We start from the raw sequence: 24,881 nt of genomic DNA on the forward strand, positions 1-24,881 counted from the left end.
AGCAAAGCCGCATGATAGTCTAGGTTCTGAACATGGTGGAAAATCCCTTTCAATTGTGCCAAAGCTTCCGATCTCTCTAGGCTACAGTTAGACAGACGGATATTTATGATACAGTACATCCCTTCAAGCAAACCGGTATTTCTTTTACTTTTTTTTTCTCTCTCTCCCTCCTGAAAGAAGCCTAGATGAATATATAATATTGGTTAAACCTCTAGGTGGTGTCAGAGTTAAAAAAGAGAGAGAAAAACTGCTCCCTTCAAGCTACTTTTTTTTCCTTTTTTTTTTTTGTGTGTGAAAGCATGTGCACTGCTGTGAGCAAACAATCAAACACAAGTTGCTGTGGGAGTACCAGGGAAGAGTGCACATGTACCAGCTCTGGCTGTGACTGAGTGGCAGATGACAAGGTCCCATTTAGCCTTGGAGTGAGCCATGAAGTTTCTACTTATTAGCTGGATTTCCCTGGACTGACTGATTTCCTTTTAACTGCATTAGTGTGGAGCACATCATTCAGGCCTCAAGTAAGTGTCTGCGTTATTCTTTTGCTTGTCCCAAGATTTAATGTGTATGTTACACTGTTGTTATGTACATGGATGTATTCTATAGCCATTAGCTGGGCTTTTAGCCATTTATGCATGTGGTTTGGTAACTTTTCTTTACAAGTTGGTGGCACAAACTCCTTGCATTGCTGTGTGTCCCTGCAGCTCTGACTCAAACCCTACAAATAATTTGTATCGGTAGCTGCTGTATCCCACCTGGCAGCACAGCTCTCAGTAGCAAACTGGCTTAGGTTGAATGAACGCAGGGAATTACTGCCTGCAAGTACAAGCCCTTGAACAGTTTCTCCAGTATCCCAGAGCATTGGAAATAATAATGTGGAGAGATGCAGATCCAATATATATATATCACTATGAAGTTTCTTTGCGCAATTTACATTTGGGTACAAATACAGTTTAAATGAACAGCTACTATATGCCTGGTGTTATCTAATTTTAACTATAGAGCAATGTGGTGCCTGCAGAAAAAGCTGAAGTATTATTAACTTTGGCTTTGACAACATTTCATTCTATATTGTCTATAGAACAGGGTACAGATGAGCTGCTGAATATTTGTGAGCACAGCATAGCTCAGCAGTGCATGAGGAGGACACACTTTGCACAATCATGACTAACTGGGAAAGAACATTTCCTTATCACAGTCAGCAGTGCACAGTGCCAAAGGCAAGATAATTCTCTGGCGGAGTAGGGAAAAGTCCACAATGACATCACACTGATGTTGGTTCAGCTACAGCGGCTGGTTTATAAACAGATAACCTTTACTGCCCAGCTATTTCTATTTTGTCTGGGAGTTGTAGTATTTTTTTTTGGTCTAAAAAAACTTTTTGGAGGAAGTAATAATAAAAATTGTAAACAGAACAAAAAAATGCAATGCCATGTGCAATTTTGCCATGTGTAAAAATGTTTTGTTTGCAAATATTTTATATAAGATTTACTAAGCAGTGGCACCTCAATTGCCAATGGAAAAAAAGAGTGCCCCACTTGCAGTTAGCTAGGAAATGTGACGTTCGTATTGATTAGAATAAAATGCTGAAAGTCTATGTTGCAGGCTTGCTGATACCTACATGGATTTCATGTAGTTTGAAGGGAAGGTTTAACCTATTTCATCATAAAATTACTATTGCTGCGGTTGGCCCCCAGTTGGCTGTTTCACCATCACTTCTCATACACTGTTCATGGACATGGTACCTGAACGTGCATCAGCAAAGTTTCAGCCAAACAGTTCCAGGCCCACTGGTCATACACTTGTGGTAGTGTACACTGATCTTGCAGGATCCCACACCAAGCCCAATAAGCAAATGTGTAGGCAAATTCTAACTGCAAATTACACTTCAATGTGCTGTTGTTTTGTTTTGGGGTGTAAAAGGCCTTCAGCCATTAGGTGAACTTGGCATGGAGTACTTATGCAAAATATATGTTTTGGTTATCTTTTATTTATGTTTTTTTAAGTTATATGGATCTTAGATCCCATTGCTACAAAAGGGTAAAAGATTGTGCCCCTTATGACCCATACACAAAGTAGTTGTGCCTGTATCATTGGCAGGTGCAAGCTGCAGAGTACAGCTGACAAAGGCACAAGGGAATCTTGTACTTAATGGCTAACATGAGCAGGATTAAGTACACCTTGTGCCCCCCTGCTCTTCTCCTGCATGTCCTCAATGGTGCATAATGTAGGGGTATTTCAGAGGACAACCCTCTGATCCACTGCCACATACTGAGAAGGAGGCAACTCTTTGCACCACATTCTGGAACCAAATAAAATGGAGGAAAAACATGGAGCCTTGCCTTTTTCTTCATTTTTAAAATGGATCAAACACATTTGAAAATGTAATCCTTGTATTGAATAGCTGCTAAGGGAAGGCCTATTTATCAGTAGGTTCATATTAAAAGTATTTTCCTATTAATGTTTAGTTAAGCATATTGGCATACTAATGTTAATGTGTATGAGTGTGTGCTGCCATACTGGTTGTCTTGAAAAAACTCTCCATGAGACTGTGACCTATGGTGAACAACAGAAAATGAAAAATGATAGCAGGCTTGCTAGACTTAACTAAACAATAAGTTTTGAATAATCTACAGACACAGAATGTCTGCAAAAAAAATGATCTCTTTGTCTTTATTGACTAAGAAACTTATTTGGTTACTTTCCCAGTACCTAATGTGTTAGCAAACTGCAAGAACAGCTATTTTATAGGTATTTGCACAGTAAAGTTGCTCAGTAAAATCTGATGCTTTGGCAGACACAAGTTGCCTCGCTATCTTCCTGCTCATCATGTCATTACTAGACATCAGTTCCAAAAAAAATGATTTCTTCCAGGCACAAGTCCGTTCAGCTGCCTCTCAGCATATCAAAATTGTCTTCAGTTATCAAATTACAACAAGCTGTTGAGAACCTGGATGTTTTTAGAGATTTCTTTGAATGTAGAAGCTAATGCTGTTAGTGTATCAGCTGCAACTTGGCTGCTGGTTTGCCAGAAGGGCTTTCTGTGCGTCAAATGTATCAGTGAATTATTACCATATTTATTTTATTAGGTTATTTATTGGGATTTAACTGCACTAGGCTAATAAAAACTCACTGCTGTTGGGATGTTATTATTAACTGGACCATACAAAGTTTTGTCCATTTTACCATAAAACTCTACATAATTCTTTAAAATTATTTGCAAATGGCTAAAAGCTGGTCATATACACATAGATTTATTCCTTTGGTTATGTCACCAATCAAACAAATGTTTGCCTGACCAAGCATATTCTTGCATAAAAACATTTTTAAAAAATATGAACACTATATGGGCTGTGTAATTACTAAAGCTTCTCTTTACTAACAAGCGAGGACAAGCCTAGCTGTGACAAAATGAATAAACCATTTTGCAGTTGGGGTTCGCAACCTACCAAGTAGTCCATATACCCCAAATACCAGTGAACATCCGGGCCTTGATGCCATGGAATACTGCTCTAAACCTGTTTGAATGTATGAATACTCATGACCTGGTGTTTTCCAGATAAGGGATCTTTTCAAAGTTTGGATCTCCAAACTTTAAGTATACTAAATAAAAAATCATCTAAACATTAATTAAACCTGAAAGAATTAAGGATTAATTGTAACTTAGTTGGGATCAAGTACAAGATACAGTTTTATTATTACAGAGGAAATAATTTTTTACAATTGTAATTAATTGCCTAAAATGGAGTCTCTGGGAGATGGCCTTCTCGTAATTTGGAGCTTTATAGATGACAGGTTTCCAGATTACGGGTCCCTTACACGTATTTTTTCCTTGCTGAAGGATGTACTGTGGGGGGGGGCAGGAAATTGTCTCACTGGATATTTTTATGTTATTATGAAATTAAGAAAAACAAATTCAATATTATGCTAAAAAATAATAAGCACTTTCAGAAATGACAGAGACATGGCATGAATTCTCAGTTAAACAGGACACTGCTTCTCCGACTGTCGCTACTCTCTGAATCCAAACAGGTTTTTGCTTGAACAAAACCACCAGTTCAGCCTCACAGACCTCCCATGTCATTTTTTTTCTATCCTGTACAAAAAGAAAAATAAAATGGTCCTTTTGGTTCACGCTTTACCATTTCCTCTGTTAACTTCAACACAATTATCCCTTTAAATTCCATCCTAAATCTTTCCATGGGATGATACACTTGAATGCACTGCCTCTAAGTAAGTCTGCAAGTACACACATGCCACCTTTTCACTTCCACACACTGAGCAGTCATAACATCCTAAACTGTGCAGCAAAAAAAATGTAAAAAGAAATTCTGGGGACTGGAAGTTCTCAGGATGAGATATTGGTACTGTTTAATTAACATGCTATATTAAATGCAAAAAGTGAGTCCCCACACATACTAGTTATAAGTGATCTTCCCTTTATAGATCTAACAAGCAATACACACAAAATTTAAATTCTAGCAATGAGAAATGCCAGTGTAGCAGTAACTGCATATTTGTAGCAATTCCCGGCCAGGCTCCAATATTAACAGGATTAAATTTAAGACAAGTTTGCACAATGTTTGAATAAATTCAGAGCCCAGAGTGACAGCAGTACCAATCCTAGAACCCAAAGTGTCCCTGCAGTGCAAATGCAGAGTGCGGAGAGTGCCTTTAGTACAAATCCAGGGCCCACAGAGTTCTGCAACTGTCTAAAGATGTACTTATGGGAGCTGGTAGGGTAGCATTGTAAGGAAAACAATGAGTAGGAGAGTTCACTGCAGCAGTGTTGGAGGAGCGGTTTAAATGAAATTAAAACATGTGGGGTGGATAGTAGCCTATGACCTGGGCAGGACTTGTAGGTATATACATTTCCAGTCCTAGCCATGTGACCTCCTATACTACTTGTAATCCACAATCACACCTGGGCCTCTAACATGCAGTAATTCTCATGATTTTCTGCAAATATTTGTAATGCCAGTGAAAGGGGTGCATTTTGCTCTGCTTGATATACCAGATTCTATAAGCAATGTGCAAAATTGTACAACTTTTGTTAATCTGATATCCCACATGGGCTAACTTTTAGGATGTATGGGCAAGAAACTTGCATGTCACTTTATAAAACACTGGGCAATCTGGCCACAGAGGCGGATGGGCAAACTGCATTTTACCCTTGCATAGAAATGGAGTCTTAAACAGGGGCAGATGTTCTGATGATTCTGGATTTCTTTAAAGGGTAAATATAGCATAACTCAAAATCCCCTTAATATTGTAGGCAATAAAAAGTAATATATGGTGCTGGTTTAAACCTGGGCTAAAAATGTTCATTATTTTTTAAAATGGCCCCTTTACTGGAGCTCCCTATAGATCTTCTCTTGTCCCTGTCTGTGTTTAAAATGAGTGACGGGTCCTTGCAAGAAGCACAGTAGGAATGGTTAGCCAATCACAGCCCTGCATTCACACAGGCAAATACAGGCTGCCGTTCCCTGACTGGATGGTATCTTACAGCATGGGAAAGCAGCCAACAGGAAGTAGAATGGGAGGCGCTAGTACAGTTTGGGGGGATTTTTTTTTTTGCCCAGTAAACTAAAATAAGATGCACTGCTTGATTTTTATTAGATGAGCTTCACATATTCATTTTGTTTGAGTCACAAAAACTCCATCAAAAGTCTGTATCGCGGATTCCAAACTCTTACATTTCTTTCAAATACATTTATTTGCAATGTACTTTGTAGATTATAAATTCAATCCATATACAGAAATATCTCCCAGTGAGTTGGACTGCCAAACACCTTTCTTTATTGTTAGAGCCATCAGAAAGACATCAAACACAAGTCTTAGAAAAGTGTAATAACGTAATGGGACCACTATAGCTCATTTTGAAAGACTGCCTGTAACCCTAAAAGTTAGTTTAAGAGGTCACAGGGTTAGGGTAGCAAGCAATGGTTCCATCATGAAGATTATTGAAATGGAATTGTGTTTAATAAAATTCTAGCACTTCTAGGTGTTTTGTTGACCTTAGCTGAAAGAGCGTTACAGCAGAAATATATCATTGATGAATTGGATTTCTGGCACAGTCGTTGGCAGACTTTTATGATGATGAGTCCCATTCCTCTATCAATTTTACGTCCTTACAGAAAACTTCAACTCCAGCAGATTTTTTTTAAAACTTGTCATGCTTTTTGTAGCGAGGGAGGATAGCAACAACATCTACACAAAATCTTCCTAATCCAATTCAGAGTCAGCATTTTGAATATATCTCATGTAAATACAGAGCGAGCATTCTCGAGTTTCATTTTAACATGATACAATATGCTTCAGTAACTTATAGATCAAATGTTATGGTTTAAAAAATCACTTGTAAATAAAATCGTTCCACCTTGCTTTGTTTAAAAGTGGGAGCTTGGCTATAAGAGTATAAAGTAAGGAGGGGGTCCACTTTGTTTTAGATCACTAGAAAACTTGCTGGGCAAAACCAAATTCCACATTACTGCGGTGCTTTTCAACTCAGTTCCATGTAAAACAGTCATCACTAAAAGTTTGTGTTAAATAGTAGAATCATATGTTGGGTTTATACATATCAGACTATAAATCACCAATGTACAGTAAGAAAGTTAATATGAAAATTCTCCACCAGAAACTTCTGTCTGTCTCTAATGAATTTCTGCTATAGTCAGAGAAGTCCTGGCCCTTCTTTTTTCATTAGGAATTGAGAAAATGTTATTCTTAACTTTAGGCTGTGATACTAATCCAGCCTTTTGTTTAGCAATAGAAATGTATCATGTTTGAGATAAACAAGAGGCTCTGCTACACAAATGATAAAGAGTTTCTGTAGTTACACAGCTATTCACCAGTGACTATACACATGACAAACCCTTTTTTAGTTATACAACTATGTAAAAGTATTGTCCACAAAAGCTGGGGAGGCAAAAACATGGTCATTGAATATGACTCTGTGAAGATGCAATATGAAACTAATTTCTGAATTCTCACTGGGTTATATTTTTCAGGGGACAAACGTATTGAATACTAAAGTTAGTCTATGGAATAAGTCTTGAAAGAAAGACAGATGAGACAGACCTATGTGAATATAGCTTTAATGGGTCCCCATAAATGTCTGGGAAATGCTGGCTTCCGTTCTGCATTTTAAGAGAGGTTGTCCATGGGGTACTGGCCTACTGGATTTAACAGTGGAGCATGAGATACAATGCTGAATTGGAATAAAGTAAGAAAGTTTCATTGTATGGTCAAACTCAATAGCCCATACAAAGACTTGTCTGACTGTATCATAAATGGATGCAAAAGAGTTATTAGCTTCTAAGCGATGAGACCTCTCTGAATAGTCAGCATATATGCTACGACTTGAACATATCCTTTAAACAGAGGGGTGGGGTGTGACCAAGGCCCAAGTGAGGCTCTCTGTTGCCTTTAGGAAATATAAATATATGAATAATGGTGAAGCTGACTGGAAGAACTGTGTGCAGATGGTTCACAGTTACAGATAGCATTGTCAGTATGACTGAAGCACCGAAGCTCAGCTTATTCTTACTATTTTATTCATCGCCTGTTTGCTTCACTGCAAGCTGGGATCTTTCTAGTCCAAAATGATTGCGTGTGCGATTAACCAATTCTTGGATGCAATGCCAAGTAGCTAATTGCATTATTATTTTAAATTGTATCACTTTGAAATGTAAGTAATTCCCACACACGTGATAAGCTTATATAGGCATGTAACAACATAGGCAATAATAGTTTTCTGCTTAAATTGCAGAGTGCAAATAAAATATTATTTTTCATTTGAGAATGTAATTTTTAAATTGATCACCATATCAATGCTTTAAGGTAGGTCAGTACAAGGTTAAGTGTTCATTAGGAAAAATGCAAATATTTTGGTGACAGAAATAATGGTGTCTTTTAGGCATATCTCATACCAGAAGATTTTGAGCTGTATTTGTAGCTGGCTTTGAATTGGTGCCTTCATTTTCTGTGGGAGTATAATAGAATTGTTGCCTCAAAGAGAAAAAGTACTATTACTATTATTATAAGCCTATTCCTATTAAACTGATAAAGGAGGAGAGAACCAGTAAGGGTGAAAACACATGGAGCTACTTAGTAGCAGCTACTTGTCATAGCTACTAAACACTGGAAAATACCTGCCATAGACAGTTCTGGGAATTGCCTCTGCTAAAACACACGTAGAGACAATTAGCAGTAAATGATCACCATTGTCTATTTTAGTAGCCGTGACAAGTAGTTGCTACTAGTAGCTCCATGTGTCTTCACCCTAAAGAGATTACCTGCTTAGAATTATATTGCAGACATGTACAGCACATGTTTTGGGCTACTTAGATGCCCTTTGAGGGCACAAAGGGCCCAGAAATGTGTTCCGCTGTATAAGTCTGCAATAAAATTCCAGCTAATCTGGTCCTTTCAAGGTTCAAGGCAAGCAGTTACAGATAGCATTGCCAGTATGACCCCAGCACCTTAAAAAGCTCAGCTTATTCTTACTATTTTATTCATCACCTGTTTGCTTCACTGCAAGCTGGGTTCTTTCTAGTCCAAAATGATTGTATGTGCAATTAACCAATTCTTGGATGCAATGCCAAGCAGCTAATTGCATTATTATTTTAAATTGTATCAGAGTGAAATGTAAGCAATTTGTGCAAGATTCCCTCACAGATGTGAAAAGCTTATATGGGCATGTAACAACATAGACCATAATAGTTTTAATTGCCTTAAAGAGAAATGGTACTAATACTATTATTATAAGCCTATTCCTATTAAACTGATAAAAGAGGAGAGGACCAGATAACCTGCTTAGTGGAATTATGTAATAACATTCCAGTAAGCAGATAATCTAGTCCTTTCCTTCTTTCTCAATTGATGAGGTTCAAGGCAAGCATCTCTATCTGTCTGATATTTGATGCATTGAGTCTAAATGAATGTAGGCTGTGCAACTGAGCACCTATCTATTGAGGAAGCCCATTCCTAGTTAGCTATGATCAACAACTAAAAGGGAAAACTGGTGTCATGTCACCTGGATTTTATAATCAGAACTGGGAAATTCCATGAAGTGGTAGAGTATAGTAGCTAATGATGAAAGTAGATGGGAAAGTTCACCCCCGCGTATATTTTACTATGACACAGACGATGAAACAGACGTTCATAAGCAGAATTCAGATGATAGAGAAATGATTCCTACAAATAATCACTTTGTCTACAGTAAATGGTGGAGCAATTAGTATAAACACCTGCATCTTTGTTTATAAAAAATGAGTAAAGTGCACTAAGTACAAACAAGCACCATACTTTAAATATATGCCTCTTGTTCCTTCTAGGTACTCCCAAAAATTTAGTGCAATCAACTGTACCTCCACATGGAGTTGTTTTGCTGAAGTGGTGGCAGGTAAATCCATGGATTCTGTACCATCAAATCAAATTGGATCTGTTCAATAGGGCAATGCTTTCAGAAGAACTCTTCTGAAAATAGACTCAATTGCACTATTGTTTGGCCCCAGAAGCACATATATCATTTATGGCCTCATCCAAAGAGTAGGTGTCTGCTTCTTTTATGATCTGATCAGTCAGACCATACCATTGGAATACAAGGGAATCTGGATTTGTATGGTGCCATTAAGGAATATTGTATTTAAAATAAATTTACCTTGCAGAGAGTTTATCCTTGAAAATGCTTAATTCATTATTTAACAACTGAGGCCAAACATGAGGTGTCCCTGAAAGAAAAGAGAATGTCTAATCTGTCTAGAACTGCAATTCTGTGTTTTCAAACTTCACTCTTAATATAAAAAAGCAAATACGCTGTATGCATTCATGTGTGAAAGCGTGGATTTCAGAAACCTTTGGCTGTTGGGGGATGTTGGGAATTAAGTCATTTCAGTGTTCGCTGTTGCATTAAGAAATGTTTCAACCATTTCATACACTTCCATCCAGGTGTGCATGATAATGAATAGCATAGGGGCATGGAGACCTCACAGGCACAGCAATATGAAAAAGTCGTTTATTAACCAAATGGAAGCAGCATGCTACAAGAATGACTTTCCACATGTTGCACAATGCAAAGGATAAAAGTCAGTGCTCCACAAAACACTCAAAAAAGTACACCCCCTAAGTTACATTGCCTCCCCCCCCCCCTTACACACTTATATATCCCTGTGTAGGTTTCAAGACAATTACACTTGCAGTTATTACACTTACACAGTGATGCTGCACATAAGAATGAAGTCATGACATGGTAGTTCTGGAGTTTAGTATTAATTTCAATGAAAATTAAGACATTTTTATTCCACGTTTAGTGGTACTGTTGCAGTATTATGCTCAAAAATAAGAGGATTGACTTGCTGTTCGTTTAAATGGGAGTAAAGCTGTATTGTATATCTTCTACTGTACCTTCCCATTTAAATCTTTCAGTCTTCATGCCTTCTATCACTTATCTAACCTTGATGGATGCTATGCTCATAGTTTGTTTGTTTTTTTTCTTTGGGCCAATATTTAAGTTGGCCTTTGTGGAAATACAAAGGCCAGTGCACTGTGGTCATGGACACATGGGATTGTGTTGGGGAGGGTTAATGAATAATTTAAGTGTATTTATGCGCAAGAGCAAGATATCACTCCCCTTAGTTCTCCTTTATGAAAAACTTGCTGCCATAGGGTAGGAGGTAAGTACAGGACTCCTTTACAGCCTGCCCTAACTGTCACATCTGAATGACATACAAGTTAAGGGACAAGTGGGGGGCTGGAGAGGTGACACCTACATGCTACCTCTCGTATCTGTTTATATACAGAGCAACCCCTGTACCTGTGGGCACTCACTCACTGGTTAGAGTGCAAAGTGTGAGAAATATGACAGATCACACTTGTTTTTTGCACATTGTACCCTGTCCATTATAAATGACCCCTGATATAGGCCAGAAACAAAGTGTTTCATCTCCTGCTATGGGAAACTGACTGGTGATTTGTGTTTTAGAGCAGCACTGGTCAAAACTCTCTGTGTGCCATGGTTCAAAAGGCTTGCAAGGTGTTTGTTTTTCAGGTAGCCATTAAGGCAATGCATTTTCTTTTCTTTCTCTGGTGTATTAGTCAATGGGAAGCCTTCATGTCACAGCTGAAGAAGGTAGTGTTACATACAGGATGCTGGGAATTGCAGCTTACAACAGCTGGAGGGCTTTATGACTTCCTTGTGCTATGGAATTACATGTAATAGAAATTTCTCCAGGGTGTCTTGAGATCATCTTCTGTAACAGTTAAAGCATATATATTATCATATGTATCTATTAAAGAAGAAAAAAAAAAAGGTTTATCTTTGTGTTAGGTGAAACCTGTGCACTCTTGCTGCAGAACTGCCAGTCACAGCATTCTCCTTCCCATGTTAGCACACTGGTTTGGGTGACAAAAGTTGCCGTTCCCTGACTTAGTTGTTAATTTCAAGAGAAGGAAAGCTGAGAGGTGTTCTAATTATTTCAGTTTCAGTTACAATATACTGAAGGTCATCCACAGCAGCCTCTGGCACCCTAAACATAGCCTGGGGTCTGCTATTGATAGGCCTTGGTGTTCATTCATCAATAAGGCATGTCCATAATTGTTCTGAAAATGTTCCTGGGGGGATTTTGTTCATTCCACATTTTTTTTTCCCATTTTCCTTCATGTGAAAATTCAGCAGGTGTTTCGTCCAAAGCTACAATTAGACATCTTTCAGGAGCATTTCCCCTCCAGTTGACAGGCAATAATAAAGCCATCATTTCTTAATTTAACTTTAGACTTGTGAAGCCCCTAAGGTCAGGATTATATGATATTGTTCTGGAGCTTTCTTTTAAAAGGGACATTTATGATATACTGACGTGTTCCTAATAAAAGTAAATGTATACCTTATCTTTACCAGAAGCAAATGTAAAAGTTTTGGTACTTCTAGGTTAAAGTCAAAACTTAAATAAGATATTGTAGATGGCATTTGTCACTCATTTTATTGTATGGTCAAGCTTCCTCCTCCGGAGACCTACACTGGATGCAAAAGGAAAATGAATTGTATGGATCTTGGTTAGGGTATTACCAGGTACAAATGGGTCTTTGGACTTGTGTCTAAAGTCTAGTTCACAGCACTGGATTTCTGATAAGGCACCCAGAGGCTGTCCCCATTCTATGCCCCCCTCAATGCAGTAAAAAAATTTTCTTTTTCATTTAAATGAGTCTGGACCTTTTTGTTTCTTTCTATATATATATATATATATATATATAAACACTTGTTTATATGGTAACAGAGGAGGAGGAGTTCCTCTTGTCCATATTTGATGTATCAAGTTTATATACTTCGATACCAAATGATGATGGTATAAAAGCCTGTGAGTGGATGCTGCGGAATAGTGGACTGTATAGTGAGATTCAAATTTGTTTTTTTCTGGAATAGCTTGGTATCATCCTGAGGATGAATTACTTTATATTTCAGGATGTCTTTTATTTGCAGTTGCGTGGAACCGCGATGGGATCAAATGTAGCACCGTCATATGCAAATATTTACATGGCATGGTTTGAACATCACCATGTATATCGCGATGACCTCTACCGGGCCCATTGTGGGGCCTGGTGGAGGTATATCGATGATATTTTTGTATTATGGCGGGGTGACCTTGATTCCCTATCTCGGTTCCACGCACAGCTAAATGATTTTCATCCTGCTATTAAATTTTCTTGTGTGAAGGATTATAACAATATACACTTTTTAGATGTGGAGGTTTACAGACAGGGGAGATTGCAAACTAAATTGTACTCTAAAGCTGGCCATACACGCACCGATACTATCGTACGAAACCTCGTTTCGTACGATATTCGGTGCGTGTATGGCATGTCGGCGAGTCAACCAATATCGCAGGAAGCTGCTGATATCGGTCGACTCGCCGATCGGACCGGTTAAAAGATTTTGATCGGGCGTCATAGAAGGCGCCTGACCAAAATCTGCCGTCAGGGCTGAATCGGCAGAAGGAGGTAGAAATCCTATTGTTTCTACCTCCTTATCTGCCTGAAACATCGTCAGATCGCCACGTGTGTGGCCACCTTAAGCCTACTGACCGAAACCAGATTTTACACTATTCTAGTTATCATCCAATCCATACAAGGGATTCTATACCAATCAGCCAGCTAAAGAGGGTACAGAGATTAGTAAGTGATCCAAAATTAGGAAAGCACAGGTTGAACAGATGAAACACAAATTTATTAAAAGAGCATATCCAGCTAGAGTTCTTAAAAAAGCTGAGACTCGTATTTCTCAACCACAGGGGGCAAGGGATAGATCCCCCAGGGTAACCTTTGTGACCCAGTATGGTGCCCATAGTAAACAGATAGCAATGAGTCTGCGTAAACATTGGCATATCCTACGAGGTGCCTACCCACAAATAAGAGAGTTTATGTCGCCCCCACTTATTTCTTACAGAAGGGTAGGACTATTGGTTCTAAGTTGGTTACCTCCTCTCTCACTAGAGGAGGCTGCAAGGAAACCAATTGAGTGTTTGGATACTCCCGGAGTGGAATGTACCCTTGTTTAGATTGTAAACAATGTAAATATGTGATGTGGGGGAGGGTATTTCAATATCCCACGACAGGTGAAAAGTTCAAATTGAGGGGACATTTTACATGTTTGTCACAATACATGGTTTATGCCATTATCTGTCCATGTAAAAAGATATATGTAGGAGAAACAGTTCAAAAAGTGAAGTCGCGGATTTCACAACACAAATCCACAATTAATGTGGGGGATAATATTTTACCGCTATCGAAACACTTCAGAGAACATGGCCACACCCCCGAACAGTTGAGCTATACTGTTTTGGAGGGAGTTCCCCCACAGAAGAGGGGGCGAGACTGGGAATTGAGACTTAAACAGAGGGAGGTATGGTGGATTAAGAGATTAAATTCCCTGCATCCAAATGGATTGAATAAAGACTATAATCTGTATTTGTTCGTTTAAAACTTTAAGGATTTGTTATGATTGAGATGGCAAAGTGCTGCTGTATAATGAGATGCTATGGTCATTTCCTCTCTGTAGACTATAAGTAGCTTCCTTTGGCAATCTGTACATGGAATTACTGCCCACATACCTTGAGGAAGGGCCCGGCCGGGCTCGAAACGTCACATTTTGTGTACAGTATGAATTTGATCTTTTAATATATGTTTTGCACTTTAAAGTGCGTGCTGTCCATTCTTGAACTTATTTTATATATATATATATCTATATATATATATATATATATATAGCAACTCAAATTCATATTATTACTATTCAGTCCACAATGTTGCTAGAGTAAAATAATATCAGGGAGGGCACTGCACATACTAACTTAGAATCTAGAACATGGATGTTTGGCCCTCAAGCAAATGCTGATATGAACCTCCTAGCATTCCTCTACATCCGGAGGAAAAGTGTCTTGTTCAACAACAGCTTGAGGGCTAGAGGTTTGATATACCTGATCTACATGGATTAGGAGAACATGAGCTGTGGACTTGGGGCCGCAAAGCTCTATAAAACAAAAAGTGAAAAGATGGTAGTTGGAGGGGGATATATTCAGAAGAAAAGTGAGCCCTAAAAAACATGCACCTGTAGCACATACCAGTACAATGAGGCAGATGTTTTCCTGGAAAGCTCTTTATGAATAAAAAGAAAAAAAATCACCAATGTTTTGATCTTTGTAGCTGCATGTATTTGCTGTTTAGTGCACATAATAAAAGCAGACTCTTTACTCCTGTGCATAATATACATTATATTTTAGATATGTCATGGTATTTTTTTATGTTATATTACTTTTTTGTCTAATAAAAATAATCTTTTAATAACTGTCACTGCTTTGAAATAGAAACTGTAAATTTGGTTCTACCTGTTATTTTTTCATTTACTCCAACAGGACACTTTACTTTAACAGGAATTATGGCCACAGGGAGTGTGTTATGACAAACTGTACATTTAGGCATAGGTTGTACAGTATTAAAATGCAAAAGGTGATATGTGGGTAGTTGGCATATTCTACCACCAGCCATATATGACTTCTATTACCCTTACCCAGAATATTGCACAGAGCTGAAAAAGTAACAGCATGTTTGTTCTATATTTTTCTTGGTTAACCATTATGCCTTGACAATGTACATATTTGATCCCCCCTTTGCTTATTGGTTACAGAGAATAAAATTGATTTTACCATCTAGCCTTTACCAAAAAAGTTTGCAGAACATCCCTATACTTATAATACCAAATATTAGTTTGGCCACTTTTATACAGAATACCAAGGCAGCTAAAGGTCTTGGTTATCAAAGACATGGGCAGTTAAATGGCAGAATGGCTTGGGCTTATTTCAAACATCAGTACTTATGTGGAATAAATTAAAATGGAATAAATGCTAAATGGAATAACAGACTGTTCCTTGCTTTTTATACACCCTAAACAAAGGTAGGTGTCATCAGTTAAGCAAAGGATCAGAACACATCCACAAACTTATTATTTGTTCATATATTTCTCTTTCTAGCTATTATCCCTTTTCTATAAAGAATTCATATTTTATAGTGATGAATACCAGAATATAAGCAACAACTGCAAATTTTACAAGTGATGTTTTGGTTCTGCAAATTTTACACTGAAATCAAGTGATGTTTTAGATATGACAACAAGGCCTATTGTATGGAAACCTATAGAATAAGGTGCTAATAGCATCATTCTTTTTATTACTTAGAATCTTACATATTATTACCTTTATTGTTTTTAGGCTACTGATTGCACATTACCAATAATGTAAGGTGCAGTGGCACTAAAGACTTCCCTAGGGCAGTAAGGAGGTAGTCAGAAACTATACAAAGGACTCCTTAATTCAATGACCCTGAAAGTAAGGTTTATGCTATTTTTTTTCTAAAAACATATATTTTTTTCTAAAACATTGCCTGTTGTTAGTGGTAGAACTAGAGATTTAACTTAACATTAAGCTAGCATTGGTTTCATTCATCCCATCACAGGCTCATTGAAAGTTGAGAGGAATTTGCTGTCACTTTGCAGAGAGAGTAAAGCCTGATGTTCAAGGCAAACACAAGAGATTTTGCTCAGAAGGTTACAGAGAGCTTGGGAGCTGAGCAAACACATTTTTTGATGATGAAATGAATCCCATGAGAAATTTCAAAGTTGACATGAGACAGAAGGCAAAGTCCTTGAACCATAGTACAACAACCCCTCATTTCAAAGCTTGGTTATTTCATAAGAATGGTAGCCTGGAAACTCAAATCATTAAACTTTGTGTACTTGGGTCACTTCAAAACTCTTCTGACAGATATTCATATGAAAAACCTGCAGTGAATTCTGCCTTCATGCCTCACGTATCTCTTCATTTTAACCAAACTGGAAACATATTGTATGGTTTTAAATTGTAGTGCAAATGGAAATGGCTTAAGCCATGGGACAGAGTGGGAAATTTATCTAAATTGTTAATGTAATGTAGACATTGATATTGATATTTTTTGACAGTTAGCAACTACTCTTTTTCTGGTTATAACAATTCAAAAACCACAAAGAATAAACAATAAACAACACCTGCAATAAACAATAAGACAACTGCAAATTGTCTTTGAATATTATGGATAAAATCATACTAAAAGATCATTTAAATACCAATCATTTATTTGCAGAAAGTGACAACACAATTTTTGAAACAAATACTGTAGGTTAGGCTCCTTGTTTTATGCTTTTACATACCCAGACTCTTAGCTAGTATGGCCAGTTCCTGACCATTCAGGAGTAATCTCAATAATAGGATCAGGTGGTTTATCTATCAGGCCATTTGGTCTATCATTTTCTATAATCTCCAAAATAATTATCACCTAAAAGCTTTGTATTGGGAATTGGTATGTTCAAATGATCAGAATAAGTCTTAGGTCCATATGTACAGGCAAATTTTGTCTTGTTAACAAGCAATAAGGAAATAGATTGAGAAAGAGAACCTAAGTTATATCACACTGAAGGGTCCTGAAACAACATACAATTAATTTAACACATTGTTCAGTGAAATAAACAACCATTTATTGGCTCAGAATTTAAACACAAAAAAATCAAAAAACAAAACATACTATACCAAACAATGGAAAGGTACATCCCAGTGCCTCATGGTACCCACTCTCCTAACGCGTTTCGCACCATTGGATGCTTCATCAGAGGAAGAGAAATTTTGGCTTGTTAGGATGAAAATTGGAGAACATTTTCTGCCTTGTGATCCAAGCTTTGGGTGACTGCTTTTGTGGTGCTATAGAAGCACCAGACATAATTATGCCTTGTGACTGTTTACTCTAAATCAATGATTATATAGGCGCAAATGTTTCCTTCTGTTCTATTTCAACCCAAGGTAATTCCACTTAAAAATCCCAGACACTTTACTTTTCCTTCATACCTATTGCAAAAGTTTTACTATGCAGAGTTGTGCAGCCTAGTTTTACAAATAAGGTCTGTCATTGATTGGAGGGTTTGAAAGAGAGGCCATCACTGCCTTGCCCCATACCACATTGCACAATTTAAGATTTATTCTTAAGCTGTAGGTTTATATTGTGTTTCATTCCTGTTTCTAAAAGATGTGGCAAGTTGTACAACATGTGGTATTAGAGAGGAAACATTTGCAATACTCATCTTTAGCAAAGGACAATGTTTCAGCTTCACTTCCTGCTTATTCTGCTAATGGAGCGTTCTTTATTCATTTGAAGGGACTTCAAGCGGTACTAGTTCAAATTCCATTCATTCTCCTTACATTGCAATAAAACCCCTCTGTTAGTCACCCTTCATTTATATTAAAGCAAACTAATCACTAGAAAACCAATGTTCCCACATTTAATGCCACCACTGACTACATGAGAAAGAAGAGCAGTTTGTAATAGAACGTTTCTATATATTGTTAGGTATTGATAACTATAGATCAGTGCCCTTTTTCTTACTATAGTTAGGCATCAGTCTATGTCTATGCAAGAAAGTTTGTCATTGTGTTAAGGTGAGTTCATGGGTTTATTTTGCTAATAATGCAGATAGGTTGCTCTATGTGTTGCAAACACATATACAAAAAGGAGAATTGAGGGTTTTAGTCAAAAGTGACACACAAAAAGACACCACATATCAATGTAAAACCCTAGTTATCTTTTGTTCCAACAGCCCTTGCTTAGACACATAATCTTGTTGACTGGTATTTAAAGTATGATCCTTCCTCACTGTAGCCCTCAGTTTAGTTAGAATGGTACCCAGTGCCCCCTGATAAATAGCCAAGTAGCAGTGAAATAAAAACTATACAGTAACCTCTTTGTTGTGGCTTTGGATTCAGATATGTGCATAAATATTTATTGTAGCACATCCTGCAACAGTAAGATAGATAGAGGGCAGATTTAGGGATCACGTTGATGTTCTGGCCAGTGTCAGCAGTCCAGGTGTGATTGTGGCACATTCTTACAGGCAGATTTGCACTTATTCTTTTTAGTCTTCAGTAATGGATTTATTTATCAGTTTTTGAGTTTGTGAATTTGAGTTTGTTTCTAAATCCAATAAACTTGCATATTGAATGCTTGCTTATTTATTTCAAGTTATTTTTAACTCGAAAAACAAGCACAAAAAAATCTTAAACAAATCAAACTCGAACTTTGGCATCTCTGCACAGCATACACCATTGAAACCAGATCTGTGTCAGCTTCAACTGCACATGCTCCTGTTGGGAGATTGCGGAGAAGAGGCCCTGAAGTGGCACAAGGTGGCCCCTCCAATATCTGCTCAGCTTTGAAGAACCAGGTACAGCAGTTCTTTATTAATAGATCTGGGATTTTATTTTGACTTCCCATGTTTTTAGTGATACATTTGTTACCAATTTCCAAATTGTAGTAACTATAGATGAAATCTGCACCGACCTAAACTAAAATCCACAAATCACCATGTAGGTGCTAACTTTTTCAGTTGAATAAATACTGAACTATAATGCAAGCCACACTGAGTGGGTTGTGCTTTGCTAAAGATGCATTCAGCAATAGTTTGGATAGTGAGAAGTCTTCAGCATTAATGAGTGATCATTTACACATTTAGACAATTTATTCGCCATAGAGGTGTGAGTATACATACTCTGATACAAACATGTACATGAAAAATCTTCCTTAGCCATATATTCACAATTGTTTGAATATGTCTTATTTGTCATTGATGGTTGGAACACTGAAATAATGTTGTATAATAGGGGGTGTACAGTATATTATGCAATTTTATAAGACATCAGTCTTAGCTTTTGCAACCTGGTTTATATTCTCTTTTGAAGCACTATAACTGTCATCTGTTCTCACAATGGCTATTTCAGTGATATATTGAATGTCTACCCTACACATTAGTTATTTTAGTCACGATGCTGACAGCAGCTCTCTAACAATAGCTATCATTCAGCTGCCAATGCCTTAACGAATTCTGTGGTTTCTGGCCACAAAACAGTATCTTAAACTGACTATTATATTCAAGACCAATTTAACATATAAGGAAATAAGGAAACAATGTTGGTGAAACATGAATACTCAAGGCTACAAAGACTCCACGCTGCAGATTAACAGAAGGTTTTCTTAACTCAATATTCATTTTGAAGATACTTGAAGATATAGTTATATTCATAAAATATATTTCTTTTTCTTGACTGTTTAAATGCAGTCTGGCAAGATTTGGCATGGGGGTATATTTACGTAGCCCAGTAAACTGTTGTATGGAAGGGGTATATTTTATTATGCTGTAAAGTAAGTGGAGTGAAGCATTATCGGTGATGTTGCCAAGGGCAACTGATCAGCAATTAGATTTCAATAGTTAGAAAACCAAAGAAAAGCATCTGATTGGCTGCTATGAGCAACATCACTGGTAATGTTTTACTCCACTTTTTACACAGCATGTGTATTCCCCTGTGCCATGATATGGCAAGGCTGCAGTCCTGCAACCACATCTAATCCTTTCTATCTGTTACCATTATTGTGGGTCATTACCTTGTCCTCCTAAGGCTAAGGCTACACACAGATAGAGAAAAAGCCGCTCTGCTCTGTGATGTAAGTGCACTGACAGGCACTTGGTACATTTTGTGATGCAGGGTACTATTTTTTGTGTAGAACAAGTGAATCTATCCACAGTATGCTGTTTTTGCAGGGGAATCCCCAAAATACTCAACGTTTTTGCACTTTGTGCCTAGGGTCCAACATTGGCTTGGCACAAGGCACGTACCTCTTTTACCTACCCCTAGTTCAGGGCCCAGGTGTGTTATTCTGTAAACTCACAAGGATCAAAACTTTAGGCTTTATTCAATGAGCTTGTAATACAGAAAAAATAAAGCAGTACTGTAACATTAACAAGTAGTCCAAAGTAGGCCTTTGTTCAACTAGATGCAATGGTTTGCGAATAACTTGTGCAGATAAAGTTGTCTTACTCCTGGCTGTTATTTGACAGACTACCTGTTACAGGCATTGCCTCAGAATGAGTGGGTTATTGTGTTGCACCTGTTATGCTATCATTGGCTTCACTGACCTGGACAGATGGTATTTTTTTTGGAATTTGTAGAATATGTCTGTGATTCCTATGAAGAGTCTGCCCTGTATCTGTACAATGTATAGAACAAAGCAGAAATAGAGACTGCACTCAAACAAAATTCAGCTGGGGAGCTTAACCCATTTATTATGCCAATGTACCACATACTACTGTATCTGTACAAACCACATATGACCTTGGGCTTTGTCTGTGAATTACATTGGTGGGCACTTCCCAAGATCTGGTACATTGTATATGAACTCTACTATTCTCTGTCAAAGGTGGAAGTTCTCTGGAAAGTGCACTTCTGTCTGTTAGGCCTTAGATTGTTTAGACTAGCTCTTTCAAGTAATTACTCCAGTCTAGCATCATACCTGAATGTCTTTACCCCATACAAAGATATCATCCATATACACCTTCCTGATAAACCTTTCATCATTTGGCGAATAGCATGATGAAACAATTCTGGTGTTGAATAGTGATGAGCGAATCTGTCCCGTTTCGCTTTGCCATAAAATTCACAAAACGGCAAGAAAATTTGAAAAGACGGTGACAAATTCATGAAACGTGTTTGTCGCGAAATTTTTTTGTCGCCCGCGTCTTTTTTTGTCGCCCACATCTTTTTTGACACCCGCGTCTTTTTTTGACGTTTGCACTTTTTTGCCGCAACCGCGCCATTTTTTGATGCACCCACAGACGATTTGACGCGACCGCCCAATTTGATGCACAAAAAACGCGCCGAAAAATTTTTTACGGAATTTTTATGAAATGCGAAAATTCGCTGCAAATCCATGCCTGGCGAAAAAATTCACTCATCACTAGTGTTGAACTAAGCCCAAAAGGTAGCCGCTGAAAAAAGTAGGGCACAAAAGGTGTATTGAATGTACACAGATTCTGGTTCACCTCATCCAAAGGTATCTGCCAAAGTTCATTAGATGCATACAATGTAGAGAAAAATATAGATGCAGACATTTCTCCCAGCATTTATGTTCTAGTGGGTAGAGGAAAATGTTGTCCCAGAAAAATTAGGGTTTTCTGCACCTTTCTGATATAGTGGCCTTTCATTGGGGGTTGTTTGGTTGACACCCCCATAAAAGAGCAGCTTCCTCTTGGTTCTTCCATTTGCCTGCGCTGAGCTAGTGTTATTTTAGAGGCTTTATAGATTTGTATAGCACGGTCCTTACATGAGATCTGTTTCTGTGATCAATTTCTGTTTAACTTTGTTATGTATGCCCAAAACTAATTGAACTTTAATCAGAGATTAAGTCAGTGCACCAAAATTACAGGACTGACTTTTTAACTTCAGTTCTGTTACATATATATCAATTGCATGTTCTTTCTGCAGTCTGCAACTGAGCATTCAACATGTGTCTCTCATACATGATGTTTTTTTCTTGGCACATACACAGTAGTTCTCAAAATTTGTAAGCACTGCATTAAAGTTATCCTTCTTTGCCTCTGCAAACTGAAAAGTATTGTATACATCAATGGCTTCCTGCCCAGCTACTGTAAAAAACAGAGCAATTTTCTGTACATCCTCTTCCTTGTGTGCCTTAATAGCTCTCTGATATAGCAGAAATCTGTTTAAATCTGGCCCAGTTCTGCTCTAAGTTACCTGCATGCTCAGTTCAGAAGGCTGCCTCAGGAGATCCATGTTGACACTATGGTGACTGAAGCTGTAGCTAGTTCACAAGTTCTGACACCATGGGGGGAATTCACAAATCTGTCGGTAATTACACAGTTCTCAAAGTGTTGGTCAGAAAACTGTAAAAATGTCATAAGCACGGCAAATTCACAAAAGGTATGTTATAGTTTTATGGATTTGTTGCAATGCCGCCAAATTTTAAAAAGCGACATATATTCAGTTAAAAATTGTTGTTATTGTGCTGTGAAAATTTCGTTTGTGTGCCAAAAAAATTTCTATATACAGACTTGAGCCAAATTAACCTATTGAAATTTTTTCCCGACATTTCTGTTTTGGCAGAGACATTTTGGCATAAAAAATGTCTGTAAAAATGTTGTGCAGTTTCAGTTGCTCAGTTTTGTTATTGTTAACTACATAAAATACACATTCTGTCAGCTTATAGTTCATTCCGTATTTTGCCTGTAATATTTGTGAAAGTATAGGCTACTGCCACACTGAGCTGTTTCTAGGCCTTTGTATAAGCGCAGGCCTAGAAGCAGCATATCTGCTCGCATCCATGTGTCCTGAGTCTGCGCCCAAAGATGCTGCTTTGGCCTAGGTGCATACTCAAATTGTCATTCACTCAAGGCCACACTGGGCCTTTTAGACTTCATGGCCCCCCAAAACTGCTGTATCTGCTTCCTGTTATTATGCCTCTGGTTCAGAATACTGTACATTTGCATTCATTATGAACTTATGTAGAATTTTATTTGAATTCATATTTTTGATTTTGTTTAACTGATGCAGTGAAAATGAGGATGTGTTTAAAAGTCTGTATATTTGTATATTTCATATATATTTGTAGATCTGAAACTGCAGTTTACACCATTTTTCCAGCAAAAATAATTTTACACAGTCTGATTAGTATCTGAAGAAGGATGCCTAGAAAAAAAATCAAGCAGGATGGCAGTGCGGTGCTATGTTCATCTTACTCAAACATATTGGCTCCCCCTGGTGAACTGGGGTTTTCTTATCCTTTCTAATTTGAAATTTGAATTTTTTAATTCGAAATTTGGCTGTTTTAGTTGAGAGTCGCCAGCATTTCTGATTTTAAATGCCATATGCTCAAAAGTTTGTGGGTACAAAGCTTAAATTGTTTAGAAATGTATGTCTTTTTTTGTGATAAGGCTTGAAGCAGATACCATAAGGGCTGTGACACATGGGGAGATTAGTCACGCCACGACAAATCTCTGTTGTCGCAGGCGACTAATCTCCCCGCAATGCCATCCCCCCGGCTAGAATGTAAATCGCCAGTGGGATGGCATATGCAGCGCCGCAGTTTGCCGAAGTCGCCAAAGTTGCCTTGAGAGGAAACTGGAATGGCATTGCGGGGAGATTAGTCGCCCGCAACAACGAAGATTTGACGTTCATTTGAGCAACTTCGGAAAGCTGAAGCAACATATATGTTTTTCCACTGGTGACTGCCATAAGGCTAATGCCACACAAGGTTGATTAGCGGCATGCAGATAAACACAGCCCCTACGCTGGCTTTTTCTGCCCGGAGCCATAATGGCAGGCTGGGTGCAAGCACATAGAGTGGATTTTATCACCAAAACTCGTGTTTATCTGCAGGCCAAGAATCAACCCTCTGTGGCATTAGCCTAACAGCAAAATGTGGAGGCTTATCTCTTCCCTTTGCATTTAATAGAAATTGATACAATTGTGGCACAGGGTGTACAAATATCAGCCAAGGAAATACCCATCATTATCTTGTGACAATAATTATAGCCTATTGCTGTATTTATATTAGGAAGATATGCACAAGAATTCCCTGCATTTTTGTTTCTACTTCTGTGACAAAACCTAACGTGTCCCTTAAGCTTCAGGGAATTATTAGGTACTGAGTTGGAACCATATGGGCCATTCCTATTGAAAACCCATGCAGATAAGGAATGTGCTATACACACAATAAGCTACTTGCCTATATGTTACTGTCTACTTAAAAGAATATAGAGGGAAGATAATCTGAGCTATAATATTTTCCCTTTAAACTGTTTCTTTTGCTTTGGCTAAATGTGCTATGCAATGAGAGTGCTACTTCTGTATTACTAAACGTCTAGGAGAAATACAGTTTAGTAAGGGGTAAGAAATAAGCATTAGAAAAGGAGTGTAGTGAGTTAAACTCCACCCATATCGATCTGCTTCAATAAGAACTGTTTGTTACTGCCAATAATTCAGCTAGAACTTTGACTGAAGTATTATCAAAACAGAGGTTGCTGGATAAAAGCATGGATGTTCTTTTGTTTTTATGGTTTAGTTGGTTTTCTTTTCAGATCTATAAGAAAATAAAACCTTATTTTTACAAGTAACTGGAACGGGAGTTTTCTCAAGCACTGAGCTGGAACCTTGCAACTTTGCGCTTGAGGGCAGTGGCAGAAATAAGAAGATCAGCACTCCTTTTTGTGTAGTAGAACAGGGGTAAATAAGTAGGGGGTGGCCAACTGTTTATTTCTTTACACATGCATTAACCAGGTGCACATTAAATAAATCATCTTAAGGGGGAAATATCCTCCCTATTCATAAATGAATTACATTCCCTTTATTTGTTTCTAAATGTTCAGTGAAACAGTTTCAGAATATGTTATCCCTCGCAGGGAGCCTTATTTATCTACATATTTGTGTTTGTTCATATGAGTGGGAGCGGCTATGAAAAGCAAATCCCATCCA

At 37.8% G+C, this 24,881-nt stretch overlaps 1 protein-coding gene across 1 annotated transcript in view; it reads left to right on the plus strand.

The window, feature by feature from the left end:
• Nucleotides 1–348: 348 nt before the first annotated feature.
• Nucleotides 349–24,881, plus strand: part of edar (ectodysplasin A receptor) — a gene marked incomplete at its 3' end in the record, with an annotated part of 70,852 nt that continues 46,319 nt past the window's right edge. The window contains 1 exon segment of the mRNA NM_001006819.1: nucleotides 349–518.

Source organism: Xenopus tropicalis, chromosome 2 (genome assembly GCF_000004195.4).
Source record: "Xenopus tropicalis strain Nigerian chromosome 2, UCB_Xtro_10.0, whole genome shotgun sequence".
NCBI lineage: Eukaryota > Metazoa > Chordata > Amphibia > Anura > Pipidae > Xenopus > Xenopus tropicalis.